This window comes from Pleurodeles waltl, chromosome 4_2 (assembly GCF_031143425.1).
Source record: "Pleurodeles waltl isolate 20211129_DDA chromosome 4_2, aPleWal1.hap1.20221129, whole genome shotgun sequence".
Lineage (NCBI taxonomy): Eukaryota > Metazoa > Chordata > Amphibia > Caudata > Salamandridae > Pleurodeles > Pleurodeles waltl.
Window position 1 is genome coordinate 630,499,914 of NC_090443.1, and position 24,503 is coordinate 630,524,416.

A 24,503-nucleotide genomic window follows, 5' to 3' on the forward strand; every position below is an offset into this window, starting at 1 on the left:
CAAGTTCTAGCTTTCTTTCAAATTTGGTGTACCGCAGTCAAGCAGTTCGGGGTCTAGTCGTGTCTAAAATCGCTATGGGAAATTACATTGGGAAAACTCATTATGGGGCCCCACCTTATCATTGGCTCCCACTTCAGGAATCACTGCCAACATTTCCAGACTGCAGCTGAAGTGAATGACAAACTAGTTTGGAAAATTAAAAATAGTTTGAGCAAATTCATCAAATGGTGCCAAAGTTATTACCAAAACATATTTTCTTTTTTTAAACTAAGTCCTAACTATAACTACCTACTGCCGACTATATATATATATATATATATATATATATAAAACAAGTGATTTGAAGCACCCAGGAGTGCAGCGTCATAATTTTTTGGATGAAAATGTTTGAGGTTTGAGCACAGGGTCATATTCCCAAATCTATTGCACTAATGATGATTTGTTTACTTTACAGAAACTAAATGTGAATCCTACAATCAGTTGCTGTGCCAGTGTCTGCTGTAATGCAGTTAGGTGTCATACTCTGTGCCCCACTGAAATGGTGGATGCCTGACCTGTGAGGTGGACCAGGAAGGACCAGGTGGACTCTACTGAGGAGGAGGAGTCTGAGGGGGCCCTTAGCATCACAGAGAGCCAATTGAAACACCAGCAGCACCCACAGGAGTCCCACAGGACAGGGACACTAAAGTTGAAGAATGAACCCATGCAACACTTCAAAAGGGGTCCCAAGATGCCAGAGAACCACGCAGGGAGCTGTGCATCGCAGGATGGAGCGCTGGGGCTGTACCTTCAAGATGCCTGAAGATCCCTTGGAAAAGATGCCACCAAGCCCTGGCAGCTGCAAATGTTTTGGTGCACGGAGGTACTGTCCTGCTTGGGCATGCAAGGACTTACCCTCACCTAAGTTGGACAGCTGGAAGAGAGGACCATCAGGACCACTTCAGTCCACCACCCGTGTTGCATGATCCACACAGCCCAGCAGGAGAGAGGATCCATGCAGCCAGTCTTCATTGCAGTTGGTGCCTGCAAATGCATGGGAGAGACTCCTTCACTCTAAGGGAGATTCCTTCTTCTTTATTGTGCAGGCTGAAGACGGGCTGTCCTCAGAGGACGCACAACCTGGGAAATGTTGCAGTTGCGAGAAGGAGCCATGGATACAATGCTGCAGGCAGTGTCTTGCTTTCTTCTTGCAGCTTGTTGGGTCCTGGAGCATCCAGATGCAGTTTCTTCAGTCAGAAGTCAAAGTGGAGGTTGCAGAGGAATCTTGCTGGAGTCTTGCAAGCCGAACCTGAGGAACCACCCAAGAGAGAGATCCTAAATAGCCCTAAAAGGGGAATTGGTCACTTGGCTGGGTGACAACCTATCAGGAGGGGGCTCTGACATCACCTGCCTGCCCTGGCCACTCATATTCTCCCAGAGTTTCCTGCCAACCTTGAATCCAAGATGCAAAACCCAGGGACCCTCTGGAGGAGCTCTGAGCACCACCCCTTGGGTGGTCATGGACAGGGGAGTGGTCACTCCCCTTTCCTTTGTCCAGTTATGTGCCAAATCAGAGTCTGGGGGTCCCTGAACCAGTGTAGACTGGTTTATGCAAGTAGGGCACCACATGTGCCCTTCAAAGCAATACTGGTGGCTTGGGGAGGCTACCCCTTCAAAGCCTGTAGCACCTATTTTCAAAGGGAGAGGGTGTAACACCCCTCTCCCAAAGGAAATCCATTGTTCTGCCTTCCTGGGATTGACATGCTCAAGCAACTGGAGGGAAAAAACCTGTCTGTGAGGTGGCAGCAGCTTGGGCTGCCTGATTAATTTCAGAAGGTTGTAGGAGCAATACTGGGGGTCCTCCAAGGAATGGAATCATCCAACCAATGCTTGCAAAATCATTGGAGTATTATTTCAACTTGTTTTATACCAAACATTCCTATGTTAGGAGTTACCATTATTTAGCTGACCATAGGTATTGACCTATGTCCAGCACACACGTATAATGGTTTCCACGCACTCATGGAATCCGGACAAATTGGCCAGGAGCTCATGGGGGTACCTCTGCTAGTATAGGGGTGCCCTCACACAGGTATGTGCACCCTGCCCTCTGGGCTAGAGGGCCTGCCATAGGGGTGACTTATAAGTGACCTGGTGCAGTGAAAAGTGGCAGTGAAAGGGTGCAGGCATATTTTTACACATGTTGCAGTGGCAGTCCTGCAGAACCCTTTGCTTGCGCTCCCTCTGGCTGACAAAATATATTCTGCAGCACATAGGGATCCCATGGGACCCCAATGCCCTGGGTACCTAGATACCATGTACTAGGGACTTACAATGGGGCAAAATACAGAGTTTTGGGAGAGAGAGCATAATCACTGGTGTCCTGGTTAGCAGGATCCCAGTGAACACAATCACAGTCAAACACATTGACATCAAGCAGAAAAAGGGGGTAACTATACCAACAAAGATGGTACTTTCCTATAGGTTCTGGGCTTAGTTTGGGGGTACTGCTGTTGATGCAGGAGTGCTGCTCCCAGGTCCTCCCTGAAGGCATGTGTTGCAGGCACACATCATCTGTGGTGGGCATGCCACTGGTGTTAAGTTGCTTCCTCTACTGATCGGTTTCTTGGGAGCAGCTTTCTTTGGGGCCATCTTAAAGCTCTCAGTTGACAGTGGCACTAAGCTGCATAAGCGGAAGATATTGGAGGACTGACATCATTGTACAGGCCTTCTCTTTGGCAAGACTGTGAGTGATGTCTCTTCTTCACTTGAGCACCTAAAAGCAACCAAGTAAGAAATACATGTTGTTAGTGAAATGTGGCATTGTTGGAAGTTGAATTAGGACAGACAAATGCAATATTAGTGCATTTAGTTACCTATGTAATAAATACCAATTTAATCAAACATTGCAAAACCAAACTACACCATCAAACCATGAAATTGTATTTCATATCATGCAACACAACAAGAAGATATAGGCACTCATTACAACATTGGCGGTAAAAGCCGCTTACCGCCGTGCGGAAGACCGCCAACACACCGCCGCGGCCACGGAATTCCCCCACAGCTATTATGACCCACATGTCGGAATCCGCCAAAATTCAGACACCCACACAAGTCCCCCACACCAAAGGTCAGTGATAAACTGGCGAAAACAAATCCTCCACCATCACGCCAACAGAAATACGCCCACACTATCACAACACACGAATCCACGCGGCGGTCTTTCAACTGCGGTATTCCATTGGCGGTACACACCGCCGTGCTCAAAATACACACCCTCTTACAAAACACAGCCACATTGGACAATTCGAAATACACACACCTGATACACATACACACACCACTCCCACACACCCATTACAATATAAAACACACACCCACATCAACCACAAACCCCCACGACAAAAAATTCCAAAAGAAGGCCAGAGAGAGAGCACCAGCAAGAACAACAGCATCCACAGGCACATAACACCATCACCCACAGAACTTCCACGCACCTCACACAACACACCACTACATATCACCCCACATATCACCACACACTCCACCCCACACATCACCTACACCACACCATGGCACTGCAAAGACACCCAGGTTCTCGGAGGAGGAGCTCAGGGTCATGGTGGAGGAAATCGTCCTGGTAGAGCCACAGCTATTCGGAGCACAGGTGCAGCACACCTCAATTGCAAGGAAGATGGAGCTATGGCGAAGAATAGTGGACAGGGTCAATGCAGTGGGACAGCACCCAAGAAATCGGGAGGACATCAGGAAGTGGTGGAACGACCTACGGGGGAAGGTGCGTTCCGTGGTCTCAAGACACCACCTGGCGGTTCAGAGGACTGGCGGCGGACCCCCACCTCCTCCCCCACAACTAACAACATGGGAGGAGCCGGTCTTGGCGATTCTGCACCCTGAGGGCCTTGCAGGAGTAGCTGGAGGAATGGACAAATCTTAACTATTACAACCCTCACCCTACCTGCATGCTATCACATACCCCCACCCTCACCCTCACCCCAGCACCCCAACTCCTCACATATGTCCCAACATCACAAACCACCCATCCCAACATCAAGCCCTGCATGCAACAACAAAGCATGGACAACCATCACTAAAGCATGCCCACTGCACATACCCATACAACCCCCTAAACCATCCTCACACAAGGTCCCACACAGGAATGCAAACACTGGGGTACTCTGTCACCCACCCATTGCACACCATGACACACACAGATGTAATAACCATCCTTTTATACCCCTGCAGGACCCCTACCCAACGTCACCGGACAGGGGGGTCCACACATGCCCACACCACCAACAGAAGAGGCCCACAGTGATGACAGCACCCAACAGACATCCACCTCACGACAACCTCCAGTGCATGCACCTTCACCCAAAGTCACCAAACGTACACCTCCTACAACCACCACCTCTTCCTCAACTCCCAAACCCCCTCCTGCTACCCGTCCCAGTGTGTCCCAAAAACTTTTCCTGGCCACCAAAGCTGCTCCCAGGGGTCCCGTTGGGAGTGTGGAGTCAGCTGTGACACCTTCCAAAGTGGGGAAGGGCCACAAGAAACCCAGCAACTCTGGGAAGGGCAGAACGGCGGAGAAGACCGCCATCAGCCCAGCTGCCCAGGAGGCCACCGTCAGCACCAGCCCAGCTGCCCAGGAGGCCAGCACCAGCCCAGCTGCCCAGGAGGCCACCACCAGCACCATTCAAGCTGCCCAGGAGGCCACCGCCAGCACCAGCCCCCCTGGGCCATGAAGGACCGCCAGCACCAGCCCCGCTGGGCCATGAAGGACCGCCAACACTAGCCCCGCTGGGCTATGAAGGACTGCCAGCAGCTGAGACCCTGCAATGGAGACCGCCATCTCAAGCACCACTGAACAGGGCACCGCCATCTCAAGCACCACTGAACAGGGCACCGCCATCTCAAACACCGCTGAACAGGGCACCGCCATCTCAAGCACCGCTGAACAGGGCACCGCCATCTCAAGCACCGCTGAACAGGGCACCGCCATCTCAAGCACCGCTGAACAGGGCACCGCTATCTCAAACACCGCTAGCCCATGAGCGGCAGGGGCACTGACACAACTGAGTCCGTAACGGGGTGAATGATGTACTCTGGGCACCATGCCCCCTCCAGAACCAGTGGAGAGATACATCCGCTACCTCTGTCCTTAACAGGATGAAGCACTCTGGGCACCATGCCCCCTCCAGAACCAGTGGAGACTGTCATCCATAACCTCTGTCCTTAACAGGATGAAGCACTGTGGGCACCATGCCCCTCCAGAACCAGTGGAGACTGTCATCCACTACCTCTGTCCTTAACAGGATGAAGCACTCTGGGCACCATGCCCCCTCCAGAACCAGTGGAGACTGTCATCCACTTGTGAGATTGTGGCTTTGCACTCCCCAGGATTGAACAGTGGGCAAACCACCCACTGTAGAGACTTGTGAGACTGTGGCTTTGCAAGTCACCCACTGTAGTGACTTGAGAGACTGTGGCTTTGCACTCCCCAAGATTGAATAGTGGGCAAACCACCCACTATAGAGACTTGTGAGACTGTGGCTTTGCAAGCCACCCACTGTAGTGACTTGAGAGACTGTGGCTTTGCACTCCCCAGGATTGAACAGTGGGCAAACCACCCACTGTAGAGACTTGTGAGACTGTGACTTTGCACTCCCCATGATGGAACAGTGGACAAGCCACCCACTGTAGAGACTTGAGAGACTGTGGCTTTGCACTCCCCAGGATGGAACAGTGGGCAAACCACCCACTGTAGAGACTTGTGAGACTGTGGCTTTGCACTCCCCAGGATTGAACAGTGGGCAAACCACCCACTGTAGAGACTTGTGAGACTGTGGCTTTGCACTCCCCAGGATGGAACAGTGGGCAACCCACCCACTGTAGAGACTTGAGAGACTGTGGCTTTGCACTCCCCAGGATTGAACAGTGGGCAAGCCACCCACTGTAGAGACTTGAGAGACTGTGGCTTTGCACTCCCCAGGATGTAACAGTGGGCATGTGGCCCCCTCGTGGATTTGGCGTTGTGCACTCAAGCGGCTGAGGTGCCCCCATTTCCCTCACCCTGAGGTGCCTGTTTTATTGGTATCTGATGCCCCTGCAGTGTTCTCTGTGTCATGGTCGGGGATCTTGTGTGGGCCTCGTCCATACTGTGTGGTCCCAATGTTCCACGGACTTTCTTAGTGCACTACCTAGACTACTATGCTTGGTAAATATTTTGGACATGGTGTATGTATATATTTCTGCCTACTTGTTTTTAATTTATTACAATGGTTACACTCATTTTCTATTGTCTTTGTATTCTTCCGGGGGGTTTGGTGGGTGTAACTGTGATGCATTGATATGCATTTGTGTGTGTTGTAGTGGGTGAGGGTGGGGGTGTTGCGTGTGTGTGTCCCTGTTTTTTCCCTCCCCCTCCCCTGTGTCGTAGGTGCAGTACTCACCGTGGTCTTCACCGCCAGCGTTCGTGCTCCGGTTAAAGGAGCAGGAAGACTATTGCATGTAGAATTTGGAGTTCCGGGTCCATGGTGTCGTTGTTCCTTGTGGGGTGTGTAGAGGTGAGCGTTTTCCCTTCGAAATTCCTGCTTCCGCCATGTTTTTATCAGCGGTGAATCTGCCCCGGAAAAGGTGGCGGATTGGCCTGTCATAATAGTGTGGGTGGTACTTTGTCTTCCGCCTGTCTGTTGTCGGTGACCGCCGCGCTGTTTGTTTGTACCGCCGTGGCGGTCGGAGTGTTAAAGTGGCTGTCTTTGTTGGCGGTTTCCGCCACGGTCGTAATTGCAATTTTTTTACCGCCGGCCTGTTGGCGGTCTTACTGCCGCTTTAACACCGACCGCCAGGGTTGTAATGACCACCATAGTTATTTGCTTTATTTCACTCTGTTTTAAAGGAGACAAATATGTGGTAGTCAGAGAGCGATGTATGGGTATATGAAATAATCATTAAAAAACCTGTAGTGGCAAGGTGGGCCAGGGGAAATAGAATAATCATTAAAAACATAGATTATTCTGCTGATATGCAGGCAATGCACCGCAGGCAGGGTGCCCAGGAGAAAACTGATTTATGCGCCTAAAGAAACTGAATGCTGTAGTGCGGCTGTGCGCATATTGTGGATAGATGGATGGATGGATTGAACGTAAAAAGATGAACAAAAAATCTAAAATCGAAAATATTTTTTTTTAAACTAAATTAAAATTCAAAAACAAGAAATGTAATAAAAAAATAAAATAAACATTAAAATAAAAACTTTAAATATAAATTTAAATTAACCAAATGATCAATAAGAAAGAAACTTATTGTGGGGAAAGGAAGTGTAAAATTAAAAAAGGAAAAAAGGAAGGAAACAAGATAAGCAATGTTCATCAGAATCATATTCTTTTAGTATATACATACTACAACGATCCCCAAGCATATCATTATTAAACTGGTGTCACATCAATACATGCCTATGGCAAAGCCACAATGGCTGAATGCACAAAATGGCTGCCAGTCTTAAGACCTTAAGGTCAATCAACAGCAACAAGCAAGGAGGCAAGGCAAATAAAGAACACATGCTGCAGGCCACATGGTCAAACAACCACAACAAGGAGCAATAGGGTATGGGGAGCAAAGAACACATGCAATGGGAAAGACACACTGACTGGATGCACAAAATGGCTGCATTCACATGGTCAAACAACAACTGTGAACAAGGAGGCATGGAGAACAAAGAAAACATGTCAGCCCATGGCTGGATGCACAAAATGACTGCCATTCAAATGGTGAAACCGTGACTGTGAACAAGGAGGCATGGAGAACAAAGAACACAGCAAGCTTATGGACATTGATTACACAAAATGGTCCCTGGTCACACAGCATGGAGAATAAAGACAAATGATGGACGACGACAAACACACACACAGGCCAGAAAAAGGAGGCATGGTGATAACACTGAAGAAAACACTAATAGTAATTCAGTAATGCAAAACACAAAAATTAACTGGGCTATAATAATTGCACAACAACACACATCCACTGCTCTTATGCCAACACACCACCAGCACAGTCACTGCGGTCTGACCACCACAGATGACGATTGCCCCTTGCAGGCCAGCAGAGACCATATTTCCACCAGACAGATTACGAGGTTGCACACCACCAAGGTTTCCACCGCGGTCGCACCACCACGAAAACCCAAGTGGAAATCAACTGCATAAAAGGAGACACTGTTATGTTCACAATATTAATTACTTAAGAATGTGGTTGTGTGTTCCGTCGCTGTGCATTCTGCATGAGTGTTCCAACTCTGTCAGTTGGAAAGCATCTGGCAGAGGACACAGCGGTGGCCTACAATGATACGAGTTATGTTAAATAAACCTCAACGAAGATGACATCCAAATGAGTGTGATTAATTTCAAGGAAACACAACATCAGTTTTTGGTGATGAGCAGAAGTCACCGTTGACACCTATGCAGTATGTTGCATAAAAGGTGAGAGTGGCTGTTTTTTTGGAATTGTGCCCTTGAAGGCCAACCACCCATCGAGTAGGCAGAGTGGAAATTTTCTCAATGATCATAACGTGTCCATGGCCCCAAGAGTTTAGCCACATACACACAATTTACATTTGTTGATATCACAAATGAAAGAATCTTGCGATGTGCATTTTAAGGCACCATCTTGAAATTCACTGACATGCACATGCAACGTTGTGTGCACAGAAGCTGTCTTGTGTGCATTTTATCAGATATTGAAATTCAGTGAAACACTGCAATGCACACGCAACGTGACGCGCACACCAGCCATTTTGTGCACATTTTATCATTACACTGTAATGTACTTCCATGGGCTGTATCAAACAGCGATTTTGGATCCATCATAATTAAATTTTTGTGTCCTGCATAGGATTGTGCACTGCAACGGTTGCACCATGAAAAAAAAAAAAAAAACAGATAAGCATAAGCATGATCCCTTCAACAGATTTACTGTGTAATCCACACCATAGCTTGCTGTTCTGCGATAATGTGCTCACTCTAGTTTATCTTTATATCATGAATATTTTCTTGACTGGCACAAACAAAAGTTTTACAAGCAGGATGCAGATATAACTATTGTTCAGAAACATGTCACAGTGGTGGTATGCACACCATTACCATATAAGACTATTTGGAGTGCTCGTTATTTTCAGCATGGAAGGCAGAGGTTCTCCTGTGAACAATGTTTCATGTAGGAAAGTGTGGAAAAATTGGGCACTTTGCTAAGGTCTGCTACGGTGCACAAAGTAGGCAACCAAAAGTAAGTAGTGTAGTGGATGATAATGATGACTATAGAGAGCAACTCAAGGCAACATCTTTCGAATACATTATTGCAGAAGCCACAGAAAATCAGGTTGTCTGCGGTGACCAGAATGAATGTGTGGATCCCTTTGTAGATGTTGTAGTGGGAGACAAAATGTTACACTTATTGGTTGACTCACGAGCACGTATTACAATGATTACATAAGAACTATTTCACAAAATCTGGAGTGATAGAAAATTGTACCCCCCCAGACAGGACACCTGTCTCATATGAAGGTAGAAAAATTGACCTGTAAAGGTTTATTGAAGAAATTCTAGAGTTTAAAGGGTGTAAAATCCAAGGCAATTCTATGTAGCATTAGGAGGCTTGAACATATTGGGGTGGTTTCACCTAGGTCTTGTCGGCATAGTACTGAAACCTAGGACTGAACAACAAGTTCAAGTGGTTAAGGATGCTACGTCATTGGTTGAGTTTGAGGATGAATTTCCAAATGTTTTTTCAGAAGGACTAGAGAAAATTGTGGGTTTCAAACATAGAATAAAGATTAAGCAAGAAGCCATTTCTAGGGAAACATAAAAATCAGGTCAGTTCCATTCAGTCTGACAGAAGATCTCAGACATGAATTAAACAAGCTCCAAAATAATGGGGTGTTAGAACCCATTGAATCCAGCCTATGGCTTTCACCTTTGGTTGTCGCTCGTTAACGTATTGATGTCATGCGGTTGTGTGTTGATTTGAGGAGTCTAAATAAAGAAATCTGGGTAGACTCACATCCTCTGCCAAAGATTAGTGATCTTTTAGAGGAACTCAAGGGTGCGGGTGTTTTTCCAAAATTGATTTGGCTTCAGCTTATCAGCAGGTGGTGTTGAAAGATGAGCCACATCACTACACAGCATTCAATTCACCATTTGGCTCATTGCAATTTTGCAGGATGCCATTTGGTTAGGCGTGTGACACCTCGGTTTTCCAACGCATAATGCACAAGTTGTGGGAAAGTGTCAAGGGGGTCTTAGCATTTCAAGACGATGTTTTGATTGCATGCCAAGCATTTAGAAGACCATGACAGATCATCATATCTGTATTCCACATTTTTGAGACGGATGGTGTAATAGACAAGCAGGAGAAGTGTGCATTCTGGAAAAGAGAAATTGAGTTTTTCAGACACTGTGGGGGTGATTTTAACCTTGGCGGACGGCGGAGGCAGTCCGCCAAGGTACCGCCGCCAAATGACCGCACCGCGGTCAAAAGACCGCGGCGGCCATTCAAACATTTCCTCTGGGCCGGCGGGCGCTCTCCACAAGAGCGCCCGCCGGCCCAGAGGAAATGCCCCTGCAACGAGGACGCCGGCTCAGAATTGAGCCGGCGTAGTTGCAGGGGTGCGACGGGTGCAGTTTGCACCCGTCGCGTATTTCAGTGTCTGCATTGCAGACACTGAAATACACAGTGGGGCCCTCTTACGGGGGCCCCTGCAGTGCCCATGCCATTGGCATGGGCACTGCAGGGGCCCTCTTACGGGGGCCCCGCGGCACCCCCTACCGCCATCCTGTTCCTGGCGGGAGACTCGCCAGGAACAGGATGGCGGTAGCGGGTGTCAGAATCCCCATGGCGGCGGAGCGCGCTCCGCCGCCATGGAGGATTCCCCCGAGCAGTGGGAAGTCGGTGGGAGACCGCCGACTTTCCGCTTCTGGCCGCGGCTGAACCGCCGCGGTCAGAATGCTCGAGGGAGCACCGCCAGCCTGTTGGCGGTGCTCCCGTGGTCGGTGGCTCTGGCGGTGGCTCTGGCTGTGTGTCAAGCAAAGGAACATCACCTAGAGCTGGGTTGGTTAAGGCAGTGGTAGATTGTCCCAATTGCAGGAACAAGGAGGAGTTTATTCTTTCATAAGGATGTGCAAATGTTATGCTAGATTAATTCCAGATTATGCCACCAAAATGAAAGTTCGTTTGAGTATGTTCCTTTTGTGTTCTTTTTGTGTGCGATAGTGCATGTCAAGACACATTTGACAGAGTTAAACTGGAAATGACAAATGCAAGTGCATTAAGGGCATATGACCCTGGTATGGCTTGAACCATCACCGTGGATGCCAGCAAATATTGTTTGGTTGCGGTTCTTACTCATGGTTCCAAAGGAACTGAAACTGTTATTTGTTATGCTTTAAGAGTGCTACTAGAACCTGAGTTGTAGTACTCTGTAATTGAAAAGGAGCTGCTAGCATGTTTTGCTGGGCGAGTGAGAAAATTCACAGGTTATGTATGGGGCAGGAAATATGTAATACAAACAGATCATAAGCCCATGATGTACATCTTGCCACACAATGCTCGTCTCACCACTAAATTGCTACAGTATGATTTACAAGTGAAATTCATTCTAGGTAAAGAAAATATCACAGCAAACCTTTTGTCAAGGTTGCCTGTCTGTTCATAGGAAACAACAGATCCGGAGGAGATTAAGGAAGGTTGTTTCATAGCAATAGAGGATGTTGATAAAAGCAAAGATTGCACTGAAACTGCTTCGAAAACATTATAGAGCAACAATATAGTTTTGGGGAAAGTCAAGGAGTATACTGTGAATGGATGGCCTAAGGAAAGGAGTTTGTCTACCGAGTTACAACCTTTCTCCAAAACCTTTGAAGATCTATCTATTGAAGATGAGGTGGTGATGAGGAATGACAAATGTGTTCCCCCAGATATCATACGTCCCATGTTAGTTAATTATGCTCATGAAGGCCACCTAGGCGCAACCATCTTGGAGAGAAGAGTGAGGGCTCATTATTGGTGGCCTTCTATGGACAGAGAGGTGGATATGGTGGTGAATGAGTGTGTTGTGTGTAGGAGAGTAAAGAGAGGTTCAAGGTGGTTTCTATGCCTGGGAAACCATGGATGAAAGTTGGCCTTGACATGGTGGGACCTTTTTATTTTCTCCAATTCCATTTGTGTTATGCATTTGTGTTGATGGATTACAGTATCAAATCACCAGAAGTTAGTTTTTTCTCTAATCTCATGGCTGGCAGTGCTATACATTTCCTCAGGGGTCTTTTTATAAGGGAGGGTTTCAGATAATGCAGTTCAGTTTCTCAGTCAGAGAGGGGGTGGATGTAAGACGTGTTGGTGTAGATGTCTTGGGTACATGTTTGGGTAAAGTATGCTTGTGGGTGGTGGGTGTCTGTTGGGTGGGTGTGTGAGGGTGTTTATTTGTCTTGGGAGGAGGGGGGGAGGTACTGTGGGTGCCATGATATGTGGGTGAGTGTCTGTTGGGGTGGTGACTGCTGGTGTAGTGGATATGCTGCATGTAGGCATGTCTGTGGTTATGTTGTCTGCAGGTGTGGTGATTGGGGTGGATTTCTGAGGGTCTGCTGTGGTGATGTTTGTGGGTAGGATAGGTGTAGTGGATGGATCTGTGAATGTTGGTGTGGTATCTGGATGTGTATCAGGTGTGCTATTTCTGGTGCTGGGGCTGCTGCGGTGTCAGGGCAGGTTGTGACTGTTTATGTATGTTCAGGTGTATGCTGCTTCTGTGCATGCCAGTAGTGTGTCTTGTGGTTCTTGGGTTAATCAGAGCTACCCTTGGATGTTGAGGTGTCTGGGTGCTTTGGCTGGGTCTGGGAAGAGGCTTTTGGGATTGTGAAGAGGAAGGTGGAGGGGGGACGGTAGACAAAGGGTGACTGGCTATCATCAGTGTGGAGGGCAGAGCCTGAAAGGATATCTGCAGGCCAGCCAGTGCACAGTGAATGCCCTCCAGGAATGTATTACTCTGTTGGATCTGAGTTGCCAGCCCCTGGAAGCCATTCAAGATGGTGGACTGACCCACAGAGACCAACCTCGGGGGGTCAATAACCTTCTCACTGAGGTGAGCAGGGCTGACAGGGGTAGGGGCAGAGGTGCCTGTGGTAAAGGAGATGCCCATCCTCTTGGATGAGAGGGCACAATCAACTGGGTGCAGGGAGGGTGGTTGTAGTAAGTTGGGTGGTGGACTAAGATGGTGCTGGGGTGGTCCCAGATAGGTCCCCCACAGCCAGGGACTGTCCACTGGAGCAGAATTCTGAAGATGAAGACATGGATCCTGTCTCTCCGTTGCACTCCTGTTGCGCTCCAGGCCACTGGGTCCCTTGGGTTTGGTGGTATCAGTACTCCATGTCCCATGGCCAGCAGCTTTCCCCCATCTTTTTCACCTGCCGATGCTGAGGCAGAGAAACAGAAAGAGAGAGAGAGAGAGAGAGAGAGAGAGAGGGAGAGAGGGTCATCACATTCTTAACATAACATACATTACACACTAGACAACATTAACAACGCATCTATGTCTAGTAAAGCCCCAGGTAGAAACCATTTAGACCCATTATAATGTCACAACTACATATCAACAATCCTATATGACAAAGTATCACCACAACATAAGACAGCCATTTGATCACTACATCACCATCCCATCAATTCAGCTGTAACTCAAACTATTCATGCATAAGATGAAATGCTACATCAAAAGTCTCTCTATACAGATTATCACAGTGTAAAAACAAATCATCCTTAGAAAATGCTGTTAACTGACAACACAATATCATGCCTACCCCACATCCACACTTGCCTAGTCCGTCACCAGTAGTCATGCTGCATAACAGTAGTCATCTCACTTCAAATACAATACAGCATGTTGCTTTTCAATCACATACCTAATATGTGACTCTGGCCATAACATTCACAATGTCAAATACCTCAGATGAAATCACTACATGTGATATACCCAAATGGTGAGCCTCATAAAATAACATAGCATGTCATGCAAACATCTATCAAAATTATCTAAAAAAGGTTTAGAATGAGTTTTGTGACACACTAATCTTACACATTGATACATAGACAACAATTAAAAGACCAGCAATAGGGGCCTACTTAGCACACAGGATACACCCACAAACAACCACAGGGAGCATACCAGCACCTTCAATACAATGGACACTAATCATGTGCATAAACCCCACATACTATTCCACTATTCATGCTGAGTTTAAGCTTCCGAATGAATACATCAAAATACTTACATCACTAACAATGTCCAGACATCTGTAACCTAACAACTTAGGACTGAATTAACACTAACATAATCCTCTACTGATGTAACCATTACTGACACATACACCTAGAGGCCAGGAAATTGACTGACAACATATTCCATTGAATCCAACATGTTAGTCAAATGGAACCCCAGCTACACTGTTAAGTCAGGCAGACATGAGCAGGTCCATTACTAAATCTGTCTTAACTACTTCAGATTAGCAAAGGTAAGTCTGGCAAAGTAGAGGCCTCAACTGAACAAAATGCACAAAGTAAAAATTGACACATGACATGGACACAAAACAGTGTATGTTGCACCCATATAGGTATGGTACAACCCTACGTAGCATGGACAAAATACATGACCTAGGGGATCAGAAGGCTAGCCACTTACCTTCTGAACACCATATACATGGTACAAAAGGTTTGAAAACACGTCAATAATATGCTGTGTACTGTTAATGCTTTATTACCACCATGCTTTTCACTATGTATGATGTACACCTTGATCAAACAACAGATTTGCCAATGTATAGTTCAGACATAAGAATAGGGACACCTACTTACACCTCAGAGGGAGTGTAGTAAACATGTCATGTCACATTCCTGTTTGGGATGACAACCTCATGTGAGATTCCCAGTGATTTCAGGACACAAAATTACTTGGCCTGTTACTCATCTATGAGACCCTATCTTGCACATAGAGCTAGATCCAGTAGAATAGGGCTGGTCAGAGACAAAAGAGCTGAACAACTTACCTATTTGGTATATGGACTGTGAAACAATAGGTGGGATGGATGATACTGCAGGTTACACATATGTATAGCAGTGTAGAGGTACACACATGACAGGGGGGTCAGGGTCCGACGGGCACCCCTCCCTCGTTGGAAGGACATCCCTGGCTGAGCCTCTGCGGTCTTTCGGCCCCAGGGTCTTAGGTCCTCCCACCACTCTCTAAAGTGTGTGCTCTGCCGGCTGCGGACCCTCAGATCTGGCACACCAGATTCCCTTTTTTGATGGCCATTGACCTGCATGGATGACACAGACAAAAGCAAAAGTCATGTCCACATGTGCCATACCAACACAAGGGGACAGAACACTTCATTGACGAGCAAGAAGGCAAACATTACCATCCCTCAGTTCACACTCATGCACAATTTAGCATCTGCATGCATCAACACTGTCAAAACTTCACATTTCAGGTACACCGTTATATACCCCAACTTTCACACATTGGTATAACATTGAACTCACCTGCTCATTTGGTGCACCATATAGCTGTTCATACATAGGTAGGACCTCCTCCATGAGCTTGTCCAGCTCTTCAGGGTTGAAGGCTTGGACTCTATCACCTGCAGGACATGGTATGATAGCTCCCAGTGGCAGTACACAGCAGCTCAGTTAGTGGAGGTCTTGCTGGCAACAGTGTCAGAAGTCAAGTGAGCAATACTGCATAAAATGGCAGTCCCGTCCGCAAAATAGAGAACCATCACTGCCGGAAAACATCGCCACTAACCCAAGTCTGCCAAAGGCAGCAATGTCTTCCAATGGCAATTTCCACCGCGGTAGTGACCGCCAAGATGATATCCGCCAGTGGAGTTAGGTCACTTTCACATGTCCAGTACAGTATGTCAGACGGCTGCCATTTTTAGCACCTTTCATGTATGGAAAAGTTTTTGAATCTGTGTCATTAACAAATTCCTATATTGTGCTAATTATCAGTAAGTACTGCGTTCAGGTCTATGAGTCTATTTGTGCATGTGAGTAGTTAAAGCAGTGCAACAAGGCATTTTTGGAGATATAAATGTAAACCTATTCTCAACATCCTATGTGTGTTGGTAATGTAGATAATGTGCTAAAAATGTGTTTCACATGTAAAGTCGGTTGAACTAACAAACACTGATAGTCACGGTTACATATACATGTATAGTACATTAGATAATTGAGGGAATGTGCACCAAGGGGAGTGTCATAGGATGCATAGCAATATGCGGTCCTGTAGATGTCAGTTGTTGTAACCAACCTCAATTACAAATATGTGTGATTTGTATATGTACATGTTCATTACATGTGCATTGTTCATGTCACATGCAAATGTTATATGTTTCCAGATAATTACCCTGGCATGAGAAGAAGAAGACAACCTCCAGTGTACCACCCACTAGTAGCCCTGCACACCATGGAAGAGAGACATACTATCCAGACATATTGCCTGAAATAGGCATATAATCATGAATGTTTGTGATCAATTGGATCCTGATCTGAGGCCTTCCATTCTCAATCCCTATAGCATACCTCCCATCATTCAAGTGATGTCAGTGCTACACTTCTTGGCCTTTGGGTCCTTTCAGAATAAAATGCCCCTGTTCACTCTGTATTTGAAGGATGTACTGTCTGCAGTGTTGAAACACCTATATAGTTACATCAGGTATCCCCAACGTGCAGATTTGGCCTATGTGAAGGCAGGTTTTTATGCAATGGGACACATTCCACATCTGGTTGAAGCCATAGAAGGCACCCACGTAGCCTTAGTTCCCCCCAGTGCAACTTAAGAGGTATATAGGAACAGGAAGAAATACCACTCCATAAACGTTCAAGTGGTGTGTTTTGCAGACCAGCACATTTCACAAGTAAGGGGAAAGTATCTAGGATCAGTTTATGATTTCTTCATCATGCGGCACAGCAATATCCCACTGATGAATCCCGACTCAACACAGAGCGGGCCGGGCTGGTTTTAAAGTCAGATTTAACATGTGTGTTTGCAAAGTTTGTCTCCTGCTATCACTATAGTGCATGCCCTCAATATTTGTTTCTGTTTTACTACATATTTGCTTACAGGTGTCTCTGGCTATCCAAACCATCCTAGGTTGTTGACACCAATGAGGTACCCAACCACGCCAGGGGAAATCCACTACAATGAGGTACACAGAAGGACATGGCATGTCGTAGAGCTGACTTTGGGGCTCCGGAATGCAAGATTTTGCTGCCTGGGAAGATCAGGAGGAGCCCCCCTTCACTCACCCAACACGGTATGTCAAATTATTGCTGCCTGCTACATGCTCCACAAACTTGCCCAGACATGTCAGATACCATTCCTACCAGATGAGGGGGAGGCAGCAGAATCTATGGGTGGAAATGCAGATTTGCCAAGGGATGATGAGCCAGATGAAGATGAAGCAGGAGACTTCAGGGCAGATCTCATCAATCAGTACTTCATCTGACTCATGGTATGTGACGTCTTCTCAATGCTGTGATATGTTTGTAACCTATAGTTGATGGGTAGCATGTCACCTCATTTTAACCATCAGCTATGAGATTTTAGGTAGCTCTAATGTCTATGAGTGGTTTGTGCATGCAGACTGTTAATTTGTACTGTGTACCAAACAGATTGTTCCACAGTGACATATTTTGTTAAGATGTTAAGGCACATGCAAAGTCACTCTTGTGTACATGACTTGTTTAAATTGAGGAATGGTTTCTGCTATGTCCTATCTCTTTTGGCTCCTCATCCTTGGCAAGTAACATACAGAGTCAGAAGCATATTGGAATTGCAGGCACAAATAAGGGGGCACTGCTGGAACCAGGTACTATTTGCCATGAATATGTGGAGTGTGACTAACATGGCCAGACTGTCAGGACACTGGGGTGGAATTGTGTTTTCTCATCAAGATAACCTGTAGGGTACTGGAAGTGTGTCCATATGTGCCTGGCACATGTGGAAATTGTAGTACCATAATCTCTACCATCACAAAGGTTTCAGTTGTTTGCAAACTACCTTGAACCTAGCTGGTGGTGTGTTCCTAATTTGGAGACCAATGTGCATGTCTCTGTGGACTGACATAGGTGAGTGCCAAGCCTACAGGTATGTGACCAATGTAAGTGAAAGATCCCTGGACTGGGGGCATCATTACTGATATCTGTCTGTACCATGGGGTATGAATATTGGGAAGCTAAGGTATGGGTATGTGATAAGGCTTTGCCAGGTGATACAAAGGACAAATCTTTATTCCTCCTGGCTTGTAGGAAGACTGACATGTCCCTTACTTTTGTATCCTGTGCTTTATCTGTGTTTGACACCTTAGCAAACATCCTGATGTTACAGTCAGTTATACTCTATATGCTCCTTGCATATCTACCAATAAATGTGTGTAGCTGTAGTATACAACTGTTTTTTCAATCTGCCCATGTTACAATCTTAACATAACCAATCTCCTGCTGATAGATTCTACATGTTATGTCCATAACAAATGCTCTACAATACCCAAGGGGCGTATTGATAGTTGAGTTGGCATGCATAACAGTTGTACATGGTTGATAAATCACACATACACAGAACCTGTGTTGAAGTATAATTTATTGTGGACAGTTAAACAGATTGTTTGACTAGTAAAAAAAAGAAAAAAGAAATCACAAACAAAATAAACAGTGAAGGGTTCAGTCATGGTGGCAGTGATCGTGAGGGTATCTGCTACACCGCTAGGATACACAAGTCCAGTGTCCTTGCACCATGGGAAAATTGAGATTTGTTTTAGAACAGTCAACAGGGTGTATCTGTGGCACACAAGGGGAACAAATCAGGAAAGGTTCACTTCCTGGCAGTGGGTTTTGTCTTGGCATCTGCTCCTCCTGGATGTGTGGGTGGACATCCATGTCTGTGGGGTTCCTCTGCTACATAGGTTGGGGTGTCTGAGGCATGTCCTTCCCCTGACAGGGCCTCAATTCCACTAGTAGCCCCAGATGTTGAAGAGACTGATGAGTCATTACTAGTGTAAAAGGCCCGATGTTGTGTTGCAGACCAGACCTACTCAGGGTAGTGTTGATGTCCCTCATTACCCCAGCAATGGAAGCCAGGATGGCATTTTGTTCCTGGCACTTCTGCATGACTTCCTAGTGGTTGTCCCTCTGCAGCTGTGGGATTTTTCCCCATCATGATGATTACCTGGCCCATCATGCCTTGGGAATTCTGGTAGGCTCATACGACTTGGGAGATGGCTTCCTGGTCAGTATTGTCAATTTTAGCCCCCATCCTCTGGCCCACAACATCTCTCCCACATGCCCTCCCCCCACATGACTTTGCGTCTAGCACAGTGTGCCCACTCCTAGTGGTGGCAGGACCATCATTGTCAGGGGAGACTCAGATACCAGTACTGTGGGGCACACAGTGGAGGAGTCAGTCCTTGGACACAGGTTTGGGGGCTGTCAGAGTCACCAGATCCTCGGGGTCTGTGCACGTTCACCACAAGTCCACCACTGAACAGCTCCAAGACTCTGATAGATAAATCACAGAGGCTAAGAGAGTTCAAGAGGGGAAGAGGGGATTAAGAAGGGAAATAGCTGGGAAGGAGACCTGTACTAAGAAAAAGGCTGTAACACACAATATGAAAATTATATCTCCTGAAATCAATACTAGACTATTATTCTAAGCATAGTCATTCTGAAAACATGATCAATCTAAGAATTAAGTTTAAAATGACTAAGTTTCAAGATGGCCGGATACCTGTAAGGGAATCAAGATGGATTAAATGAAAACTTTCGTATTCAAGTACTTTCCTTTACATGAGAATCAGAAAAACATTCTGACTACATTTTAAACCAGTCATATAAATCCCTTTTTTGAGAATGCATACTAGGACCATAAAATATTGCATCTAGAAACTCTGATCTTCTGTGTACTCTTAAAATGTTCCAACACAAATTGCGCCTATTGTAGATTTTTTTATATATATATATATATATATATATATATATATATATATATATATATATAGTAAACACCATAAAAGGATTGTGCACAATGAATAACACAATATGGATTCAGGAAAAACAAATCACATAACTTGTCAACTCAAATATTACATGATAAATATCTTAGAATAGTGGCATACAATAAACAACATGAATTAAACTCAAGGAGAGAATCGTGCGTCTTGCAGATTTGAGTGTCACCATGTAAAATGCCAAGAAATCGTAGTACGCAATGAATATCAAAGTCAAATCATTATTAAATGAATCGCGCGTCTTGCCGATTCGTAAACCATGATGTGAATGCCAAGAAATAATAGCTCACAATGAATAACAAGATCAAAGTACAATGAAACGAATTGCGCGTCTTTTGACGATTCTTAAGCCACCATGTAAATGTCAAGAAATGGTAGCGCGCAATGAACAACAAAGTTAAAACACCAGAAAACGAATCGCGCGTCTTGCCGATTCTTAAGCCGCCATGCAAATGTCAAGAAATAATAGCGTGCAATGAATAATAAGATTAAATTATCATGAAACGAATCGCGCCTCTTGCCAATTCGCAAGTCACCCTGCAAATGTCACAAACACTCAAGCGCATATTTCACACGCGCAAAGTACTCTGTCAAATCATAAAAGAATTAGGCCCAAGAACATGAGAGTTATCGATAACGGCGTCGGGAGGCCAGCCCAACCACCGTCTTACCGTCCAGAACAAGGATCTCCAAATGAAGAATGAAAGTCAGATGTCTGGAAGATCAAATAGGCCACCGGGACAGGAGCTCAGGAAGTAGCTGCTGCTCTGCACCGGGACCTCTGAATAGAGAGCACTTGGAGCTCGGCTGGCTCCTTTTTATAGACTCTTGTCCCAGCCCACAACCACACCCAGGCATGTTGCAGGAAAAGTCTCTAGAAGGCCCTGGAAAGGGACCACACCCTAACACACTCTGAAAGCCTGCAGCAATGCATTGCAAATGAACAACATTTGTAAGCACATTAAAAATAAGTCTTCAGGATTGAACTCTGCAATGCAAAAGGTTAAACAACAACATATCAGCACAATGCATAAATTACGTTGTTTTGAGAGTGCTGGGTTTTTGCATTATAGTCGCCAATAGAGCGCGCACTGCCCTGGTGTTGACAGTACTCCCCTCTCCCAGACGCGCTCTAGGGCCTGGTTTGCCTGGATTAAGACGATGAAAGCATCTCACAAGTACTGGAGCATGAACATCAGATGCGGAAACCCATGACTTACTTTCAGGACCATAACCTTTCCATGAGTTTAAGTACCATAGATTACGCCCTCGTAGTTTAGAATCCAACACTTTCTTAACTTCATGTTCTTCTTCTCCCTCTGCTAGAACAGGAGCTGGATGAGGGTGGACCTTTTGGAATGCCCTTTTCAATGGGGAAGTGTGGAACACTGGGTGAATCCGTAAGGATCTGGACAATTGTAGCTTATAAGTTACCGGATTGATTTGCTGAAGGACTGTGTAAGGACCTATACATTTGGGATTAAACATGTGCTTCTTCTTGAAGTCTATATGTTTTGTGGAAAGCCACACTTTGTCACCTGGTTGACATTGCGGTCCCTCACAATGTTTCTTGTCATAATGCCTTTTGTATTTTTGTTTGGCTTTTTCTAAATGCTGTTGAATCAGTTTCTGGGTTTGATGCAAATGCTGAATGGTTTCTGACACAGCTGGAGTAAGAGAACTTTCTTGAGGAATTGTGATGGGCAGGGTGTCAGGATGATAGCCAAATAAACCAAAAAAGGGTGTAACACCAATAGAAATGTGAAATGAGTTATTGTAAGCTAACTCAGCTAACCAGAGCATAGATGTCCAAGAATGAAGTGCCTTTTCAGCGTAGGCATGTAGGTATAGTTTCAAAGTCTGATTTAGTCTCTCTGTTTGACCATCTGTTTGAGGATGGTGACTAGTAGATAGCGTAGATGTCACTTGGAGTGTTTTACACCATTCTTCCAGAAATTGGATGCAAATTGCGACCCCCGATTGGAGAGGATAACTTTTGGCATTCCATGATAACGAACCACTCTGTTCACTAAAATAGTTGCCAGTTCACTAGAAGTGGGCAATTTTTTACAGGCGATGAAATGTCCATATTTCGTGAGACTATCTACTACCACCAGAATTACTGAATGCTGTTGAACCACAGGCAGACCGGTAATAAAGTCTAAAGAAATATGCTCCCATGGACGACTTGGGGTTGGAAGTGGATGTAACAACCCTTTTGGTTTTGCATGACTTGTTTTAATGCGAGCACAAACTTTGCAGTTGTTTACCATTGCTTTTACATCTTTTGTTAGGGTAGGCCACCAAAAATAGCATTGGATCAGTTCAAGAGTTTTAGGAGTACCTGGGTGACCTGCTGTCGGTATAACATGCAACCAATGAAACACTATCTTGCAAAGTTTGGTTGTGGGTACAAACAAACGAGCGTCATGAAAGGGTAGTCCTTGCTTGATTGACCTTTTGGGATCTGCTTGGGCCCATGTTTGCCATTCTACAACAGTGAAAGAGTTGCGAATTTCTTCAAAGAAATCTTCCGTTTCTATGATACATAGAACCTTGTCAGGAGCAATGATAGCTCTGGGGGCTTGAAATGCAGGCAACGTGGTAGACTCTTGACGGGACAAGGCGTCAGCTTTGCGATTATCTTTACCAGGCCGGAAGGTTACTACAAAATCAAATTCGGCAAAAAACAGCATCCAGCGTAATTGCTGAGGGGTCAAAAGTCTGGCGGAACTCATGAATTGAAGATTACGATGATCAGTATATACTGTGACAGTGTATTTGGCACCCAACAAATGATGTCTCCATTCTTTAAAGGCGTCACAAATCACCAGAAGCTCTTTTTCAGCAATGACATAGTTATGTTCGGCTTTGTTCAACTTCGGAGACATATAAGCTACAGGATGAAGTTGACCAGTGTCTTTATTTTGTTGTGATAAGACGGCTCCTACTGCTACATCTGAAGCATCAGCTTCCACTATGAAAGGTCGATTCGCATCCGGATGAGTCAAGACTGGGGCAGTGGAGAAAGCTTTCTTCAAAGTCAAGAAGGCTTGATCAGCTTCTGGGGACCCTACAAACTTTTCTTTCCTTCTTAGTAGCTTAGTGATTGGAGCCACTGTCTGGGAGAAATGATTTATGAATCTCCAGTAAAAATTTGCAAACCCTAGGAAACATTGTACATCACGAACAGTCTTTGGGGTGGGCCAGTCAGATACAGCTTTTACTTTCTTTTCTACCATCACCATATCTTGAGGGGTAAGAATAACCCCTAAAAACTCAACTGTGGTAACATGAAACTCACACTTGGTTAGTTTGCAATATAAATGGTGCTTTCGAAGGGCTGCAAGAATTTTCTTGACATGTTGGACATGTTCGTTTTCATTGTCAGAGTAGATCAAAATGTCATAGATGTAGACTATGGCAAATATGGCGAGGTACTCTCTAAGAACGTCATTCAAGAAAAATTGAAATGCTGCTGGAGCATTACACAGACCAAAAGGCATGACGGTGTATTCAAAAAGGCCACATCTTGTCTTGAACGCTGTTTTCCATTCGTCACCCTCTCTCATTCTGACCAAATGATAAGTACCTCAAAGGTCAAGCTTTGTGTAGATTTTTGCTCTCTTTACTTGTTCCAATAATACCGGAATTGGGGGTAAAGGATATTTATTCTTGATGGTGACTTTGTTCAAACCCCTATAGTCGATGCAAGTTCGAAGTACTCCATTAGCTTTTGAAACAAAAAACAACTGCGAAGCTGCAGGAGACTTAGAGGGGCGAATTAAGCCATTCTCCAAAAATTGATCTAGGTATTTTCATAAATGTTGATTTTCATGTTCTGACAGGGCATATACACGACAGTTGGGAAGTATCGCACCTGGGGCTAGATCAATTTGACAGTCATAAGATCTATGAGGAGGTAGAGTCTCTGCTCCTTTCTCATCAAATACATCTTTGTAAGATGAATACTGTTTGGGCAGCTGAATTTCTTTCTCCGCAGCAGTAGCTATGTAAGCGTTACAAACTTTTGATACTTTAATCTTTTGGAGACATTGTTCGTTACATAGCGCAGATGAGAACAACATTTTTCGTTCTTCCCAATTGATCTCTGGATTGTTATGAGTTAACCATGGCAAGCCGAGGATAATCCCATATTGGGGAGCATGGATCACGTCAATAATGATTTTCTCTTTATGTTTCTTTCTTTGATTCTTACCTTCACAAATCATCGACAAGGGTATAGTCTGAAGAGTTACTGGACCTCCAGTCAAGAGTTTGCCATCGACTGCCTGGATGATTTCTGGGGTCTTCTTTTCAATACATTGGATCCCCATGCACAAACCAATTGGACATCAACAAAGTTCCCAGTAGCCCCAGAATCGACTAGAGCTTTTT